The sequence below is a fragment of the Rousettus aegyptiacus genome, unplaced genomic scaffold (genome assembly GCF_014176215.1).
Source record: "Rousettus aegyptiacus isolate mRouAeg1 unplaced genomic scaffold, mRouAeg1.p scaffold_m13_p_13, whole genome shotgun sequence".
Classification (NCBI taxonomy): Eukaryota; Metazoa; Chordata; class Mammalia; order Chiroptera; family Pteropodidae; genus Rousettus; species Rousettus aegyptiacus.
This window is the reverse complement of record NW_023416288.1, coordinates 2,346,038-2,364,492: the sequence shown is the minus strand read 5'-3', so window position 1 is coordinate 2,364,492 and position 18,455 is coordinate 2,346,038. Positions and strand designations below refer to the sequence as shown.

Sequence of the window (18,455 nt, the reverse complement as noted above, 5' to 3'; positions counted from 1 at the left end):
TTTCTACCTCTGTGTCAAATCTACCCGTTTGGGTCGCCATCCAGCCAACTTCGACTTGAACCCTTTATACGACCTCCATACAGGTCACACAGTGCACTCTCTGCCTGTCAGCAGTGGGGATTGCAGAGGTGCCACAGGCAGCTGGGGAGGGTGTGAGTGGAGGTCAGGGCATATATACATTTGTACCATATGCCTTGTAAGGAATGGCCCTAGAGACCCTCTTCTCGGCCCTGGCTCCTTTAGCTTCCCTGGGACCATGGGCTGCTGAGTGTCCTATGTCAGCACCTCACTGCTGGCACCCCAGTGACCCAAATCCCATGGGAATCGCAGAGACAGCGCTGGCCCTGGTTGTTGTGAGAAGAAGGCAGGGCACCAACAGTATCTGTGGAGCTTTGGGATTCTAATACTAACTTGTTAAGACATGAGATCTCTTTGCGTCCCCCGGTGCACCCCTGCCCCAGCTGGCAAAATGAGGAAATGGGACTAGGTCTGCAGTTTCCATACCTCACTGAGTGTCCAAGTCTCCTGGGAGCTTTTGAGGTGCAGATTCCTGAGTCCCAGCCAGACTGACTGAATTGGACATCTTGGAAGTGAGTCTCCAAAAATCTATTTTGGAACAAAGCTTCCCAGGTGATTTTGATGCAGCTGTTCAACCCAGTGTGGGGCTAGATTTCCCCTAGGGTCCTTCCCATAAAAACATCTACTATTTTATAATCTTTCACGCAGCTACAAACTAGGATAAGGAAGGGATAGCACAGGGGTGAGACATACGCATAATTTGCCTCTCCAGCAAACAGAGATGGAGCTATGATGCTGTCTCTTCTCAAAGCCAGCTGAGTGGCCACCATGGCTGAGGGATGGTATCACCTGTGTGAAGGTTAATGGTATACCTTAACCCTCCCCCTTCTCCCCTCAAGGATAGGACTCTGAGGGCTTGGGGGCGAGGGGTAGGGGTAAAGAGGGCAGCCCTCAGCCTATGGTGCCTCAGCCCAGCCATGTCCGCAAGGCTGGACAGGTGTGGCCTGGGCCTCCAGTCTTGGCCTTGGAGCCACCTGCACTGAATGCCCTGTCAGGCCCCTCAGGCTACTTTTCTCAGGAAAAGCACTTCAAGAACAAGCAATGGCCAAGCTGAGACCAACTCCAACCAAAAAAAGCAAACCCTAAGCACCTGACTGGATGGATAGGAAGGGCCTGGCTGTCTTATCTCTTAAAAAGCCTGATTAAAGGACTCCTGTGCCTGGTTATCCTATGAGCTTGTGAATGGGTAAAGAGCAGTCACAAACCACCCTGTACTAAGATAAGAATCAGAATGGCAGTTATGTTCACAGAGGAGAGGACAGCTCTTGTTGGGGACGAATGGAAATGCCTCCACTCTCCCCTCGCATCCCAGAGGAAATTAGCCTCTCATTCCAGATAACAAGGGGTAGAATTTCAGAGGCAGCCCATGAAACGACTTGCAGGCCAGTCTGATATGTCCACAAACCCTTATTCCATGTGTTAGGTGCCCACAGGCTGACCTATGCTAGATCCTGAAGGGGAAGGTTTATTGATAAAATAATATTATCGAAAATAATATCAATCACACCAGCCAACACTTATTGAGTATTTACTCCCTGCTAGGTGCTGCGATAAAAGTTTTATATCAAATGTTTCATTTAAGCCTCACAATAGCCCTGCAAGGGTGACAGTACCTCCATTTTATAGATAAGGAAACAGAAGCTCAAAGCGGGCAAGCTATTTGCTCCCTGTCTCACAGGGTGAAAATGGTGGACCCAAAATGTGAAGTTAGGTCGGCTGACTCTTAACTCCTAGGCTATCTGCCTTCTCCAGAGAATGGCAGCTCTTTCTCTGAGAATGGCAGCTTAGAGAAAAGGAGACGGGTGCGGACGTGACAGGAACTCCAAGGTCGGTCAGGAATAAAGACCCGTGGAGTAGCATTTACCAAATGTCCAAGGACCGAGAAAGTACAAAAGAAGCATAAACCAAAGTGCCAGCCTACAACGAGGGCACAGCTAGGACAACACACACACTTCAAACAATGAATGAGCCAGATGGTAGAATGTACTGATATAATAATGGGCTGAACTGTGCCAGACAGTTAGAGAACAGGACAGCATAAAACGATGTGAGAACTGAGCACAACAGGCAGGAAGGGTGAAAGGAAGTGGAGGCGGGAGTGGTGAACTCAGCCGAGGTGGCAAGGGGCTCACTTTCTGAGGGTGGTTTATGTGGACAGGAGAGCAGATCTGGCAGGGCCCCTGGTGCTGTGTGGCGGGAAGGGGCACACCCACACCTCCCAGGCTTGAGAAGTCTGTGTAGGCTGGCAGCCACTGGCACCGGTGCCAACAGGGCATCTGAGGTGATTCAGTGCAGGAAAAAGGAGGTGTGCACTCACCCACTGATCTCATCCACTCACCCGTTCATTCATTCATTCATTCAACACTTATTTATTGTCATTGATCATAGGCACTGGGGTACAGAGAAATGAATGACGTAATTCTTGCCTTCAAGGAGCTCACAGACCAATAAGGGAAACAGGCTCACAATACACTATGGCATGTGATAAGGGTGGGGGGGGAGGTGATTACAGAGTACCAAGAAGAGCTCATGTTGAAGTGGAGGGCAGGGAAGGACCCTGAGCTGGGTCCTGACAGATGAGCAGGAATTTCTAGGCTTGGAGGAGCACCCCAGGTAAGGGAACTGCAGAGGAGTGAGATGGTCTGTTCAGCGTACTGTAGGTAGCCGAGTGTAGCAGAGCACAAGGGGGCCAGGAGGAAGGGCAGGAGGTGGGGCTACAGAGGTGGGGAGGCAGGATTCTACAGTGTGCACATGAGGAGAATGTGGAAAACAGGGATGGTTTTTTGCTTTGGAGGCAAAGTTGAACTTGCTAGGACAAGCCTGAAGGTGAGAAGAACTTGCTGGGACAAGCCTGCTACAGTGGTCTACGAGGAGGGTGGTGATGTCTGACCTGGGGACAGTGGCTCCAGGTATAGAGAGGATGAAGGACCAAGAGACAGTTGGTTCTAATCCACTGTGAGAAGTGACATAGTTTTCTGACTGGGGCTACTGGAAAGAGGGGAAGGTGGATATGAATAGAATAGGAGGGGAGGAGGTGCTATGGGCTGGTGTCTCCCTCCGGCCCCTCCTCCTTTGCCAAATTCATATATTGAAGCCTTAACTCCCAATTTGATGACTTTAGAGATATCCTCACCTGGAACCAACTACATGCTGACACTCTGATCTTGGACCAGTTCTGGCCTCCAGAACTGTGAGAAATAAGTTTCTGTTGTTTAAGCCACCAGTCTATGGTATTTTGTATGGCGGCCTGAATGGACTAAGACAGATGGGGTAGATAGATTTGTTTTGTAACCTACTGAGTGTGAGCAACTGATCTACAGTTCAAGGGGCAAGTCGAGGCCAGAGAAAGACGGAGACAATCATGAGCATGTAGCTGGTACCTGAGTTGAAGAACACGGTGGAGGTCAGCCTGTGAAATGACACTGCTGATAAAAGGGTTAAGGATGGAACTTGGGAAACACCAGCCAGGAAAAGCAAGAGGAGGGAAAGGGGTTGATGCAAGAAGCTGAGAAGGAACGTGCAGAGGTGGGCGGTGAGTCATGAGGAGATGCCAAGGAGGACACAGGCAATGGAGTCCAATGTACAGAGATGTCAGGTCAGACTGCGAGGTGTGCGATTCCTTCAACAACTAGCAGCAATAGCTATTACAGGGACAAGGTGGCATGTGGAATCCAAGTGGCCACTGCTGGGTCATGAGCCACCAAGGAAGGGTGATTTGTTTGTTTTGGTTGTAAACAAATATTTGAACAAGGTTTTAGTTTGCAAGAAGCCAGGAGAGCCTTCTTTGTCCTTCCAGGATCTTCACCTGACCTCCTGGGCCCTGGCAGCCCTGCAGTCCAGGGCTCAGCCATTCTTCCTGTGCTTGGGAGATTCCTGTCACCCTCTCTGTCCTTCCTGCTACCACATGTGCCCCTTAGCTGCTCCCCAATGAAAGCAGCTAGTACCGGGTGTCAACTTAACTCCAGACTCCACGCTGCTTCGCAAATATGGACTCATTCAGTCTTCTGAAGCACCTCAGAAGGAGGCTTGTGCAGGCCCAGTTTAAAGGTGAAGAAACTGGGCCTCGGAGAAGTGAAGTCTCCTGCCTAGAGTCACACTGCTAGTAAATGGGGTGCGGAATTGAACCCATGTGCATCGAACTCCACTACACTCCCCTGCTTTGAAAGAACCTCTCCCGCTCATGTCTTCCTTTAAAGAGCTGCTCCGTACTGACCCTGCACACTCCTAAATAGGCACAGAATAGGACACGCCTCTGACATGCCACTTTTGCGGCAGATGTTGCAGGAATGACCCCCAATTTGTTTATTGAACACCCATGGATATTCCCCTCTCACAATAATACTGGGCTTGGTCATGTGACTTGCTCTGGCCAATGGGACAGCAGCAAATGTGACACAGAGACATACAAAGTACTTGTATGTTCGGTTTGTTAGCCCTCTCTTGCTGCTCTTCGAGACCCAAGCACCTCACATGAAGAAGCCCAGGCTGCCCTGCCATAGACTGGACAAGACGTTCCTGTCACGGATGCTCCAGATCAACCAGCCTCCCAAGTACCAGATACCATCCAGCCCCCGTTGAGCTGTCCACACCAGAGAACCACCCTGATGAGCCAAAGAATCATTATAAATGATGTTTATCTATGCTAACATATCAAGTTTTGGGGTGTTTTGTTTCTAAGGAAAAGCTGACTGATAACAAGCCCTGAAAGAAGGCCTAAACCAACTTCTTGTTCCAGTTCTGAAGCACTAAAAGTGAATTCTTAGATCTCTGGTGGCCATAGACTCCTTCAGAAATGAAAGTACCACCATAAGAATGTAGCACAATCCTTGGTCTGGAGGGTCCCTGTGCTCTGAGAGGGAGCAAGAAAAGGAACAGTCTTCTGTGTACCTTTCATCTGAGACACACAGTAGTCAGCACCTAGCCAGCAGGTAGCTAGCTCCTGGTGGGTGCCAGGTTATTTGGGGACAAGGTGACACAGTAGTATGCTTTTGCCATGTTGTCCACAGCCTAGTGTTTTTCCACTGATGAGAAAGGAAGAAAATCATCTCCTTAGTGAGCGCTACTCTGAAGGATTTGAGGCAGCATTTCATCAAAGGTGTTGAAGGAGCTCTTTCAGGAGCCTCTGCAAAGCCCAGCATCTCCAGCTCCACTGAGCAAAGAGCCTGCTGTTTCCATTTCCAGAGCAGCACAAAAATGAATGTGTACCCAAGAAAGCTAACCTGATCAGTGGCACTTTGATAAGGTGACAAAATCGTTTCCTCCTCCAGTCCAAACCCACTCTCTGTGGCGAACTATTATGAGAAGGAAGCATCTACTAATTAGAGCATCTCTAGGACATGAGAAAAATCAGTACCTAAAATGCCTGAGCAGAGAGAACTCCTTGTTAAGAAGAGAGAAAACAACAACCAAAAAAATGCCAGGATGTCACTTTCCCCAAGAATATTTATAAAGGGAGGAGGAGACAAGAATTAATTAGGACAGGAGTTTATACCCAAGTGACACAGAAGACACAATTATTTTTTGTTGCTTTTATAGACCAAGTGTCCCTTCCAGGTGGGGACAGATGCCGCCTACTATTTTGAAAAATGATTTTTAGTCTTTGCTAGTTCTAATGAAGCTTGAAATGAAGACGGTTCTTTTGTTTACTCCCTGTTTGCGAAGCCCTAGACACCCATCAATAACACCAATGTCTGGATTATTTATTTCCCATTGGCCAACCTATGGGGCGTAAAAGAATTTTATAGCACCAAAACATAAGGCATTTTTCTCCTGAGAAGGTGTGGACATGCCTCTCCAGTACTGTTGAGCACAGCCCTTTAATAATCTGTATTTTGATGGACAGGACTGATGCCCAGCTTTGGGCAGGGCAAACAGCCCTGAGAGTTAGAGGCTCCACTCTTGCTGCTCCCTGCCAGCTAGCTGTGAAGTCCTGGGTGAATCCCTTAACCTTGAGAAAATCCAGTAAAGAGAAGGGGTTAGTGACTAATGTCTATATAATTTTTTAATTGTGGTGAAAAAGAAAGTCATGAGATCTCCCCTCTTAAATTTTAGGTACACAGGGCAGTATCATTAACTGTTAACACAATGTTGCACAGCAGAGCTCTAGAACTTTTCATCCAGTGTAACTGAAACTCTTCACTCGCTGAACAGCGACCCCCTAGGCTCCCCTCCCCCAGCCCCTGGTAGCCACCGTGCACTATTCTGTTTCTATGGGTTTGACTATTTTAGATACCTCATGTAAGTGGACTCATACAGTATTTGTTTTTCTGTAGTTTAATTCACTTAGCATAGGATCCTCAAGGTTCAAACAAATTTTATTCTTACAATAATACAGGTTACTCACTGTTTGAATGGTAAGTAGTTACATATCTTAACTCCACAAAAATCCTGTGAGGCAGACTATCATTATTATCTCTGAGGCACAGGGAGGTGAATTGACATGCCCAAGGCTCACCTGGCGTGAACAGAACAAACATGACACTGTTTCTGTAAAGTGAAATGTTATTTTGGGTAAATAGGTTTATAGAGATACTGAAGAAACTGAGGATAGCAGAAGATGGGGCAGCAGGGAAAATAAACAAGAGGTGGTGTCTGAGGAAGTCACCTTTGCAAAGCTGAAAGTGGTACTTCATAGCAGAAAGAGGGGAGGCCTTGGAGCCAGGGGGACCTAGGTCCAATCCTTTCTCTACCCCTGCTCCAGGCACCTGGGAAACAAAAACGAACACAACCAACAAGATCCCTGACTTAGGAGATTACATCCTAACAGGGGAGACAAAGAATAAATAATAAGTTATTCTAATAATGTTTAGTATGTAGAAGGGGGAAATATGGTAAAAACACTTGAGCAGATAGGGGATTGGGAACACTAAATGGGAAAGTTAACTGGAATTTTAAAAGGGGGATCACTAAGAAGAGGATATTTGAGCATAGACTAGAAAAAGGTGAGAGAAAAGCCTAGATCCTGAGGCAGGAAGATAGCCAGGGGACCTTGCTCCGGGCAGAGGGCAAAGCTATTTCGAAGGTCCCAAGGAAGGGCAAGCCTAGGATGCATGAGGAAGAGCAGAGAGGCCAGTGTGATTGCAGAAGAGCAAACAAAGGCCAGAGTAGAAGGTGATGACGCCAGGAGTGGCATGGGGAGGCCAGCGTGAGGATGCCCGTGGTAACTGAATGACACAGGAAGCTACGGCAGGGTTTTGAACAGAAGAGTGACATGATCTGATGTTTGGCTTTTGTTCCAAGTTGGGTGATAGTAGCTCACATCATGCAGCAGAAGTGGAGGTTGGAGAAGTGGTTGCTTTGGACCCCAAGGTCCATCAGCATTGTTTCCTGGTAGACTGTGGGGTGAGAGAAAAAGGCGGGAATCAAAGGAGATGCCAAGGATTTTGCCCAGAGTAAATGGAAGAGCAAACTGGCTATCACAGGCGATGGGAAGACTGTAAATGAAACAAGTCAGGGGATATTACTGGTTGAACTGTGTTCCCCCAAAAGATATGTCAAAGTCCTAACCCTAGTGCATGTGGATGTGACCAATTTTGGAAACAGGGTCTTTGCAGAAGTAATCAAGTTAAAATGAGGTCATTAGGTGGGACTTAATCCAATATCACTGGTGTCTTTACAAGATTAGAAAAAGAGACACAGACATGCACAGAGGGAAGATGATATAAAGACACACACGAAGAATGCCACAAAGGAAGCAGAGATTAGAATGATGTGTCTACAAGCCAAAGAAAGCCAAGGATTGCCAGAAATGCCAGAAGCTAAGAGAAAGGGATGGGACAGATTATCCTTTAGGGCCTTCAGAGGCAGCATGGCCAACACCTCGATTTCAGACTTCTACCCTCCAAAACCACAAGAATACATTTCTGTGGTTTTAAGCCACTAGGTCTGTGGGATTTGTCATGGGAGCCCTAGCAAATTAACATGGCATGTAAGACTAGAAGTTCAGCTTTCAATATGTTAATGTGGAGACGTCAAGCAGGCAGCCTGGAGTTCAGGAGGGAAGCCTGGGCTGTCGAAAGGAATTTGGGAGATGTCTCCAAATAGAATGTATTTAAAGTCATGAGACTGGATGAGATTAGCAAGGGAGAAAACTGAGCCTGGGGTGATCCAAAGTTGAGAGATTGGGGAGAAGTGGAAACTAGCAAAGGCATCTGGGATGGCGCAGCCAGTGAGGTCATAGGAAAACCGACGGCACAGAACCCTGGCAGCCTGCAGTCCCTCAGTGGCTCCCACTGCTCCTGGTGGGCCGAGGCCTTCCGACTGAGCTCCCCGCCACTTCCTCTTTTCACCACACATCCTAAGCTCTAGTAGGGTCACTGAACCCATCACTCTCAACCTCTCCCACCCCTTGTCTTTGGACGTATTGCCTCTCTACCAGCTAGCTGTCTCTTTCCTTCCCATGTTTGCCAGGTCTCAGCCTTAGAAAGCCCCCTGCCCTGTGAAGGCCCTGCACCTCCCCAGTCTTCTTTCTCAAGTCCCTCTGCCCCAATACTATCGCTATCTCTATAGGAGTGCTCATCTCCTACTATGGGGTTTGTGGGAATGTTTGTCTTTGCATGCAGCCTGCCCCTTGGCATAGCACCTGGCCCAGAGCAGATATTCAATAAACGTTTGCTGAAATTAATGAATAAACAGATAATTGAAATGGGCCTCTTCTGGCAGCTATGTCATAACCTGTATTAACAGTATGCTTAGAGTCAATTAAAACACATGAACTTTTAAATATGCTTATTAAGCTTTATCTCTCCCTCTTGTAACTGTTCAGTTGATGTTTAAGGCTCAAGAATAAGAGTTTACATATATTCCTGTTAAACTTTTATCTTGATTGAGTCAATGCAGACTAGTGAGATATTTGAGGTCTTGCTCCTGTCAATTTAAATACTGGTTTTCACAGAGAACAAAATGGTGGTTCTAGAAGTGGTAGGATGGATGGTAGGGGAACTGGGCAAAGGGGGTCAAAGGTTTAAACATCTAGCTATACGATGGATAAGTCATGGGGATGTAATGTACAACATGGTGACTATAGTTAACACTGTTTTGTGTATTTAAAAGTTGCTAAGAGAGTAGATCTTAAAAGATCTCATCATAAGAAAAAAATTATAACTATGTAAGGTGATGGATGTTAATTAAACTCATTGTGGTAATTTTCCAACATATACATATATCAAATCATTATGTCATACACCTTAAACTAATATAAATCTATATGTCAAATATATCTTAATAAAACTGGAAAAAGTACCAGTTTTCAGGCTTTGTTTTCTGTTCTCCATGAACTTTAATGAGGATATCAGTGTATTTACTCAGGTCACTAATACTATACTAAATAGGACCAGAGCAGGAAAGAATACTGTAATGTTCCCTAACATTGTCTCTCTGGCTTAGTCATGGCACACTCATTCAACTGATATTTATTAAGCACCTACTATGTGCCTGGCATTGTTCTAGGTATCAGTGAACAAAACAAAGATCCTTGCCCTCACCAACATATAGTTGAGTATAGCCTTTCAATCTGCTATGGATCTATCCACTTGTATGATTTTTAGCACTAGATTTTCCTCCTATCCATAGACATTTCATGAGAGACCTTTGTCAAATGTCTTGTTAAAATCAGGGTCACTGTGACTATAATATTCCCTGACTGTCGGCCCAGGAGCCTCTCAGAAGAGCAAAGAGTATTCTTCTGGTGTATGTAGTTTCTCGTAAACCTAGGTTGGCTCCTGGAGATCACTGCCTTCTCTTCCAGTATTTACAATCTATCAGTTTAACGCTACAAACTAGACTCTCCCCTGGTCTATGATTTCTGAAATTAATTTTCTTTTCTTTTTGGGAAACCAAAAGAGTAATTGACTATTTTCAGTCTTCTGGGACTTCTTTTCTGTGATTCTGCCAAGCTCACTAAAAACAATTCAATCTCAGTTTTTTTCAGTATCCTAGAATATCATTATCTGGTCCCCAAATCTGAACTTAAAATAGCTGGGTCTTCTCTAATAATTTCTCTATCTATCCTGAACTCCAATTTCCTCTTATAGGTTATGAGTCCCACCCTTCACAGTCTGCATATCTTTCTTCTTCTTCTTTTATATTTTTGAAAAATTGCAAATTACTTTATTAGACTAATGGAGCATACATTTACATAATAAAAGCATTTCTATGAAAATCTTATCAAGTTCTTTCAAGGTAACATATATTTACAAACCCCGGGTAAGATGTACTGTCATAAAAACACTGTAAATCCAATTTAACTTGGTTGACATTAATTTTCAGTCAGTGATTGAGCATTTAAAGTTAAAAACCATGTATATATTAGTAAATTACCCATTTATAAAATCTTTCTTTTTAATACCTCAATCTTCTCTTCCCCTATTCCCCCATTTTACCTTATGTAAAAGCTGTTTTTCCCTAATACACTGTCCTCAGGAAATCTTCCCGATAAAGACCATCTTGACAGCACTCTCCATTCTCTGTAGCCTCCTGCCACCCCTGGGTGCTCAAACCCTGCCGTTCAGGACATGCTCTCTCTGCCCAGAGGCCCCCCCTGCCTGCTTAGTGTTCAGACTCTCACTCAGCTTCAACCATTATCCAGAGCAAGACCAACAACCATAGTGACCTGAAATGAATCGAGCAGTTCGCTGCTCTCATGCCAGAAAATGTTTAGAAAACTCTAATAAACTTACCTTTGTCATGCATCAAAGTTGAGGTTTGATGATGACTGTGATGATGAAGAAAGGGTGGTAGGGGGGAGAAACTATCATCAGTTCAGTGTTTTACAGCAAGGTTTTTTTCAGGGTCTATGTCTGAGGAATATGAAAGCTAAGATGCCCATTTACAATTGGCTACTGGATTATATTTATGTATGTTTGTAGTTATTAATAGTTATTTTACTATCATTTGACCTTCAGGTAGGTTTTTTTTCTTCCTGCTTCACAATTCCTGTTTCATTTCAGGGACTTATTTATACTCCAATGATCAGAAATTCTTTACATGTGAGGAAGGATAAAAAATATATGAGAAAGGAAGACAGAAAAAGAAAGGACTGGAAGGCGGACTGACAGAGTTGCAAAATACATAGTTTAAAAGGCAACATTTTAATTTGTCTCTCACCTCCTCATGGCTAGACATCCAAAGAAGATACAGAAAGTATGATGCAAAAATAAATTCTTCTTTAAATAAGAAGAGAATGTTCTGAACGGCTTCTTCCTGGGGCTTTGTATTTATTACTGTTTCACAGAAATTGCCAGTCTAGAACAATCAGTTCACAGGGCTGTTGCAAAAGATCATTTACTGGGTACATATAAGGAACAGGGCTGCAGCTAAAAGGGGTGGGAGGGCTGTGGGTGGGGCTGGTCTTTCTGGGGGAGGCCCCAAAGATGTTCTCCCATCCTTTGGTCCCATCTCGCTTTTGTCTCTTTAGGGGAAAGGTGAGAAATCATTCTGAAAAGTAAGTCAAGGTGCTCAATTCCCTCTCTCTCAGACATTTTGAAAACTGCTTACTCGTGCCTGGAGAACCAGGTATTATGAAGTAGACATGGGAGAATTGTCAGATGCAAGACCATCTGAGGCTCAGAAACCATAGAAATCTCACACTGGCACTTTATACTTGGCTCTGGGAAAAGGGAGACACGCTGCAGGCTGACTTTCTACCTTATCACTAAGAGTGTTGCCATTTCCCTCTAAATGTTCCATGTTGGGATAATTCAGCTTAAAAAAAGTATATTCCCTTAAAACATGGCTGATTTGACCATATGTGTTTATCTCCTTTCCCTGGAAGAATATATTATAAAGATATTGAAAATGGTTGAACACTGAAGATGGAGCTGTGTCAGGAGTCCTTGGTATGCCCCACTGCAGGCACACAGGCTGGCGTGTCCTCTGCAGGTCCGCAATTCAGTGAGGCACATGAACTTGAAGCTGATCAATTCACCCCACAGGCCTGAGAAGGCTCAGGGCTGGAGGTACCCACATCTTGGATGGAGTGTAGAGGGGAAGGGAAGGGATAAGCCAGAGGGCTGGCTGAAGGCTGAACAGAGAGAGGCTGGACCCAGTCCCTCCCCTAGAGGTTCTCTTAACCTTCCGCCATCTCTGCCCCAGTTCCATTGAGGGAAGGAGAGCCTTATTCTCGGGAGGAACTGCTGTAGGCTGGCTCCTGTCAGGGCAGATTGTAGAGCTGTATGAATACAGGGAATGAAGTGAAAGTCCACGTCCTGAACAGTGGACCCAGCCCCTGCCTCCATAGTTTATACTTCCCACGCAGGGCAAATGGCATGGCCCCAGGGCCTTCAGAAAAAGATGATCCTCTATTGATAAAAATCAGCAGACATTTGAAGAAAGCCTCCCAAAATGAAAAAGTGAGACCAAAATCATGAGGAAAGTTACTCAAAGCCAATTCAGGAAGAATAAGAAAACAGAGAAAGAGAGAGAAACCCTATAATTAACATCAGCAACGATATAAGATACTGCACATCTAGGGAACAAGGTGCTCTGAAAAAGAATCAGAATAGGAAGAACTCCTAGAAATTAAAAAAAATTATGAACTAAAATTTTAAAAATCCAATGGAAGACACTGGAGGACAGAGTTAAGGAAATCGTCTGGAAAGTAGAGCAGACTTAAGAGAAAAGGGTAAGGACTTAGAGGTCAGTCTAGGTTGGCCAACAATTAATGAACTAACTGGGAGTTCCAGAAAGAAGGAACAGGAGAAACAATCAAAGGAATCATTTAAAATATGAATACATTCCAGAATCAAGGAAAGGAATCTTTAGATTGAAAGCTCTCAATGAGTGATCAATTCAATGAATGGACATAGAAGGATGGGAGAATGGGAGGGAGGGAAGGAAGGAGGAAGGGAAGAAGGAAAGAATAAAAGAAGGAAGGAAGGAAGGAAGGAAGGAAGGAAGGAAGGAAGGAAGGAAGGAAGGAAGGAAGGAAGGAAGCTCCCGAGAAAGGCATGTTATTCTGAATGATAAAGAGGCGATCTTATAAACTTTCACAGAGAGAACTTTCACATTAAGGACTCAGAATGGCATTAGACATTTCATTAGCAACTCCAGAAGCTGGAAGGCAGCGAAGTGTTACCTTCAAAATTTGGAGGGGAAATTATTTTTAACCACTAATTCTATATCCAACTAACCATCATTCAGGTTGAGGGAGGTCAAAGGCACTTTCAGACCTATTTAGCCTCAAAAAATTTGCTTCCTGTGTTCCCTTTCTTAGGAGCTGCTGGAGGATGAGCTCCCTCCCAAATAAAAGGGTTAAGTATAAAAGAGGAAGACCTAGGGTCTGAGAAAAATAGGGATATAAGACACAAAGGTGCAGTGAAGGGAAGTCCTTGGATGATACCTAGAGAATGCAAATCTAATTTGGAGTAGAAGGATGGAAGATTTAGGAGATGGAGGGCAGGGCTGAACTGATGTTACATGATGCTTGCGAGCATTTGGCAAAGGGCATTGGTAGGCATTTGAAAGATCTACAGGGGGCATTGGAAAGAATGTGTAACAAGTATGTAGTAAACTAAGCAATATTTTAAAGGCAATTAACTCTGAGAAAAACAAAATGTTGTATAAGAAATGAAGTGTAATTCCAGTACAATAGTTGGCTCTCTAGTGAGTGATATTTAAATCATCATCGTACTGTAACACTTACCACAGATTTCATCCCACTTGATGTATAACTCTACTGAGGAGGGGAAGTGAGGGTGGGTGGTGCAAGGGGGCCAAATTCCTCTAACAGGAAGCCAGTAGGCAATACTTAAGACCTATCAATCAGGGACTGCAGTATAAGCATCTAATTATGGAGATCAATACTAGAAGAAACAGTGAAAAGATTTAAAGAGGTTGTTCTGGGGAGTGGGGCTGGGGGCTGGACAGGGGCTGAGAAGGGCACTGCTGTTTGGCTTTTAAACTATGTTTTTACAAAACTCTGACAAAATAAAACTTAATTTAAAAAATAATGGATAACTTTGAAATTTTTACATATACAAGCTTTTAATAGGAAAAATGGAGTGGCAAAGCAACTCAAAATGAGGGAAATTAAGGTGGAGAGGGCAAAGATGAAACATTACAAAATTCTCAGTGGGAAATGGTTCCGATTCCAAACTCATAAATGTGATTTTCCTGCTGCTGAAAACTTCCAAGCACAGCACCCCTGTAATGCCAGGCTCCCTCCCCCACCTGGAGCACAAGGATACCCCATACCCCTCAGGAAGGGGTTTAGCCACTGAGAAGTTTTCCCCAAATCACTGGTGCCCTTACCACATCTACTCTCGGCAAGTACAGGCCTCCAACTGGGAAATATGCCTGTCGAGACTTGCCTCCAGCTGTGAGCTGGAATGTTCAGGAATGTTCTGGAATGTCTGCTTCCTAGGTAGGAGAAGCCAAGAACTCTAGGAAACCCTCAGAGTGTGGGGAGCAGGGTGAGATGAAGCTGATGACAGGTGTCACAAATAAGTGACCTCAGAGTTTAGAAAACAATCAAGGGAGCACAGGCATGGGTCACTTATTACCCTAGCTGACAGAGTTCATGGTGAAAGTCAATCAGGGGGAAGCTGGGCTAAGAGGGTGCCATTGACATTTTATGTAACCGAGAGCTTGTCCTCTTTAAGGACTGTAGACATAAGGCAACATTTTTCTACCGTACTAGGAAAGTATTACATTATACTGGCGTTTACTCTTTTATCTCTAAGGCCTAGGAGTGGGGTGGGGTGTTTAATTTTACTCTCTGATGAGAGAGTAAAGATCCTAATAAAGGCAGAAAGTAAATATCTGATTGAAACAAAAATGTCAATATGCACCCTCTACCTAGTAGTGATACAGGAGAAGGCAGTTTTAGTAAGACTGGAACAATCAGACTTGAAAATTGCTATACGCAAACCACATGAAAATGGAAGCCTATCGCTAAGTGTGCAGAAGACTATAAACCACTGTTGGCTGGTGGTTTCTTCTGATTACATTAAAGTAAATGCTTAGAGGTTATAGGTACTGAAATTGATAACTGTACTGAGATTATGTAAGAGAATAGCCCTCCTCTTAGACAGACATGATAAAGTAACTGGTGAAGTACAATAAAGAATGTAACTTGTCTTCAAATGGTTCAGAAAAGCATTATGTGTCACTATTAAAAAATATGTATACGGATATGTATCTATTTGTTCCTTCCATCCATCCATCCATCCATCCATCCATCCATCCATCCATCCACCCATCCATCCATCCATCCCAACTTCGCCTTGGGAAAGTGAATGGACTAGGAGATCTCTAGGTTCCTTTTAACTCCATAAAAGATTGGTTATATGGACATCTGAGAGAGGTGAGTCATCACTAAAGGTAAAAATATAGAACTCATTTTATAGGTGGAAGAGTAGAGTGGTTACAAGCACGGTTTCTGGAAACAGGGAGCTTGGTTCAAATGGTGGTTCCACCATGACCATGGGAAAATTATTTAACCTTTCTCACCTTTGGTTCCTTTATCTGAAAAACAGAAATGAAAAGAGTGAGGATTAAATGAGATCCTGCATGTGCAGGCTGCCACGAAGGAAGTCAGTGCTCCACACAGTAAACTGTGATTATTGCTACAGTTCTCACAGCACTTATATGAACCGATTTGTGGAACACCTCATTTTCCTTTTGTATAATGAATTCTCTATTTTGCTTGATGCCGGAGATGCAGTTTTGCTACATTGTGACGTTGCACATACTCAAAATGTGTGAACCCCATACAGCTTCTGGTGGCCTGCTGTAGGCACAGAGACTTGACACCAGGCAGCCTGTGTAAGTCTATGAATCTTTATAATATCAAAGTTATCTCTTCACAAGGCTGTGGTGCAATATAAAAAAAAACACACACACTGGTAAAATTTCCTTACCCAAAATCACAAATAGTAAAAGGAAGATACAGGGACAGAATGCTCTGTTAACCGCCAGTATTATTAAGACTCTTCCTCAAAGTGACCCCCAAGCTATTTTAAACATGTACCCTTTTCAGTTAAAATTTTCGAAGCTGACACACAACCTATGTGTATTTAATTATAAATTACGTGCACACGCTATTCTCTGATTATAATTTATAAAATATTAGGAATATTATGAAAAAAAGATTTTAAAATTTCAATTAAAAGCATGAGCTAAAAATAATTAGAATTGCTGTGAACCTGAAACTGCTCTAAAAAATAAAGTATTAATTAAAGAAAAAAGAAAAAAATTGCTAGCATTAGAAATTTTAGTGTTTCCCTTCCCTAATGGATCATGTTGAGCATCTGACATTCACTTATAAACAACTTGCTAGGAGAATAGAAATGAGAGTGTAGTCACAGATCCCATCATCACTTAGCCATGGGCTACTGGGCAAGCCACTTGATTCTGAGCCTCAGTTTCTCATCTGTGAAGTGGTAATAAAAACACTGCAATTTCCCTGCCTTTCTTCATTGGGTGGCTGTGAAAAGTGAAATGGGCTGACATACATCAGAGTATTTTATAAGCAGTAGAGTGTGACCCAACTGTGTGACCAGCTAGCTACCTCGTGTTTCTGGCAAACTATTCTTTTTTACCAAACCAGTTAGCTACCTCGTGTTTCTGGCAAACTATTCTTTTTTACCAAACTATTCTTCTGCTGGTCATAAGAAGTAATGGGGTGAAGGTGGGCAAGTGAAGTAAAAATCTCCCACCTTTACTTAAAAAGACAAACAAAACCAAAAAGCAACATCAAGCCCAAATCTGGCAGCTAATGAGTCAAAAGCATCCTCTCCACTCACAGAAAAGTCCTCCATGTGCTAATAACCGAAAATTCTCCAAAGAAATAGTGAGCTGGCAATGCAATTTCCCTATACAAAAGCACCTCGGAAACACCCAGAATCTCTAAGCTGTTTAAGCCTCACTCTCAAATACAAATGGCCAAAGATCACCAGATATTTGATGAAAGCCACTATCATGAAAGAGACTGAGACAACTGCCAAGAATAGAGAAATGTAGGAACCACATAATGAGCAGAAGAGAACTTCAGAAAGTGGGTCATAGTAAACTCAGATCAATCAAAAGCAGGGAGCAACAGTGAGGAAACAAGTAGAGGATAATCAAGAGTTCTTAAAAATTAAAAACGTGATAGGCGAAATAAAATTTCAATGGAAGGTTTGCAAGATAAATACAATAACTCTCCAAAAGAAGAAAATAAATGGCAAAAAGAGACAGATTTAGAACCTATAAGGTCCGATATATGACAAATAGGAATTCCAGAAAGAGAGAAAAAAGTAAATAGGAAGGAGGAAATGATCAAAAAAAAACACAATACAATAGTACTTTCCAGAATAAAAGAACACGTATTTCCAATTTTAATGGGCTCACCTGTGGAGTACCCAACTACAAAGAAAGAAAAAAGACCTCTATGGCACATTATCAAGAAATTTTAGATGTGAGATGATAAAGAGAAGATTTTAAAAGCTTTCAGGTAGCAAAACAAGTCACATGCAAGGACTGGAATCTAATATTAAGAGTGACTAGAACTAGAAGACAATACAAAAATGCCCTTAAAATTCTGAGGGAAAACTATTTCCAACTTTGAAAATTCTATAGCCACCAAATTTTAATTAAGCATGAAGGCAGATTAAAGACATTTTCATATTTCAAAAACTTAACCATCGACGCAGTATGCACCTGGAAGATGCGTTTTAGCAAAACAGGGAGTAAATCAAGTAGGAAGGACAGGCCAGCACCAAGCAGGGGAGGGAGGCCTCAGAGGGCAGTCGCATAGCAGGCCTGGTGTCTAACTGTGCTCCAGAAAATACAGGAGACTTGATGGGTTATCTGATATGTCTGGTCAGCTGAGAAAAAAATACTGACAGGACATGTCCAATTTAATGGACATGTTGCATACAGAAAAGAATTAAAGGAAAAACCACAAAGTAATCATTAACTTTAATACATGCAAAAACCTGCATATGAGAGGAAATGTAAACACTAATGACTAAAATTGATAAATGAATATATAGTTAATACATATATTACGCAGACTTTAAAGAAACACAGAGGTAAATACTCCTTGGCTCTGCAGTAAACCACGCAAGCGCCCCAACTCTCTAAAACCCTCACTCTCCATCCTCTGAAAGTAAATACATTTGGATATTTTTTTGAGGATCTGTTCCTTACTCTCTGAACTCCCACTACTTACCTCGGAAACCCAGAAACCAAATAAATTTGGATGTGGTGCCCCTCACTTTCTGAACGTGGTTTCTGACTCGGGAAGGACACAGATTCAGATACTCTGTATTTACATAAGCTTACTGTAACCACAGACCCTTAACTGGGAACTATGACTCAGCCAAAGGAAGGGATGAGGGCAGGGGAGGGGGGGACCGGGGGGGGGGGAGGGGTAGGAAAGTGGGGCTGAGGGGAGC

At 43.4% G+C, this 18,455-nt stretch overlaps 1 protein-coding gene across 4 annotated transcripts in view; it reads right to left on the bottom strand.

Moving 5' to 3' along the window:
- Positions 1 to 18,455, bottom strand: part of ATXN7L1 (ataxin 7 like 1) — a 213,167-nt gene that overhangs the window by 156,444 nt on the left and 38,268 nt on the right. Inside the window, exon 1 of one of the 4 annotated variants that reach the window (XM_036230282.1) lies at positions 18,230 to 18,403. The exons of the other annotated variants lie outside the window; for them this stretch is intronic. The gene's annotated coding sequence lies outside the window, so the exon portion shown is untranslated. Of the gene's footprint in view, positions 1 to 18,229; positions 18,404 to 18,455 lie in introns of those variants that run through there. 4 annotated transcript variants of the gene reach the window in all.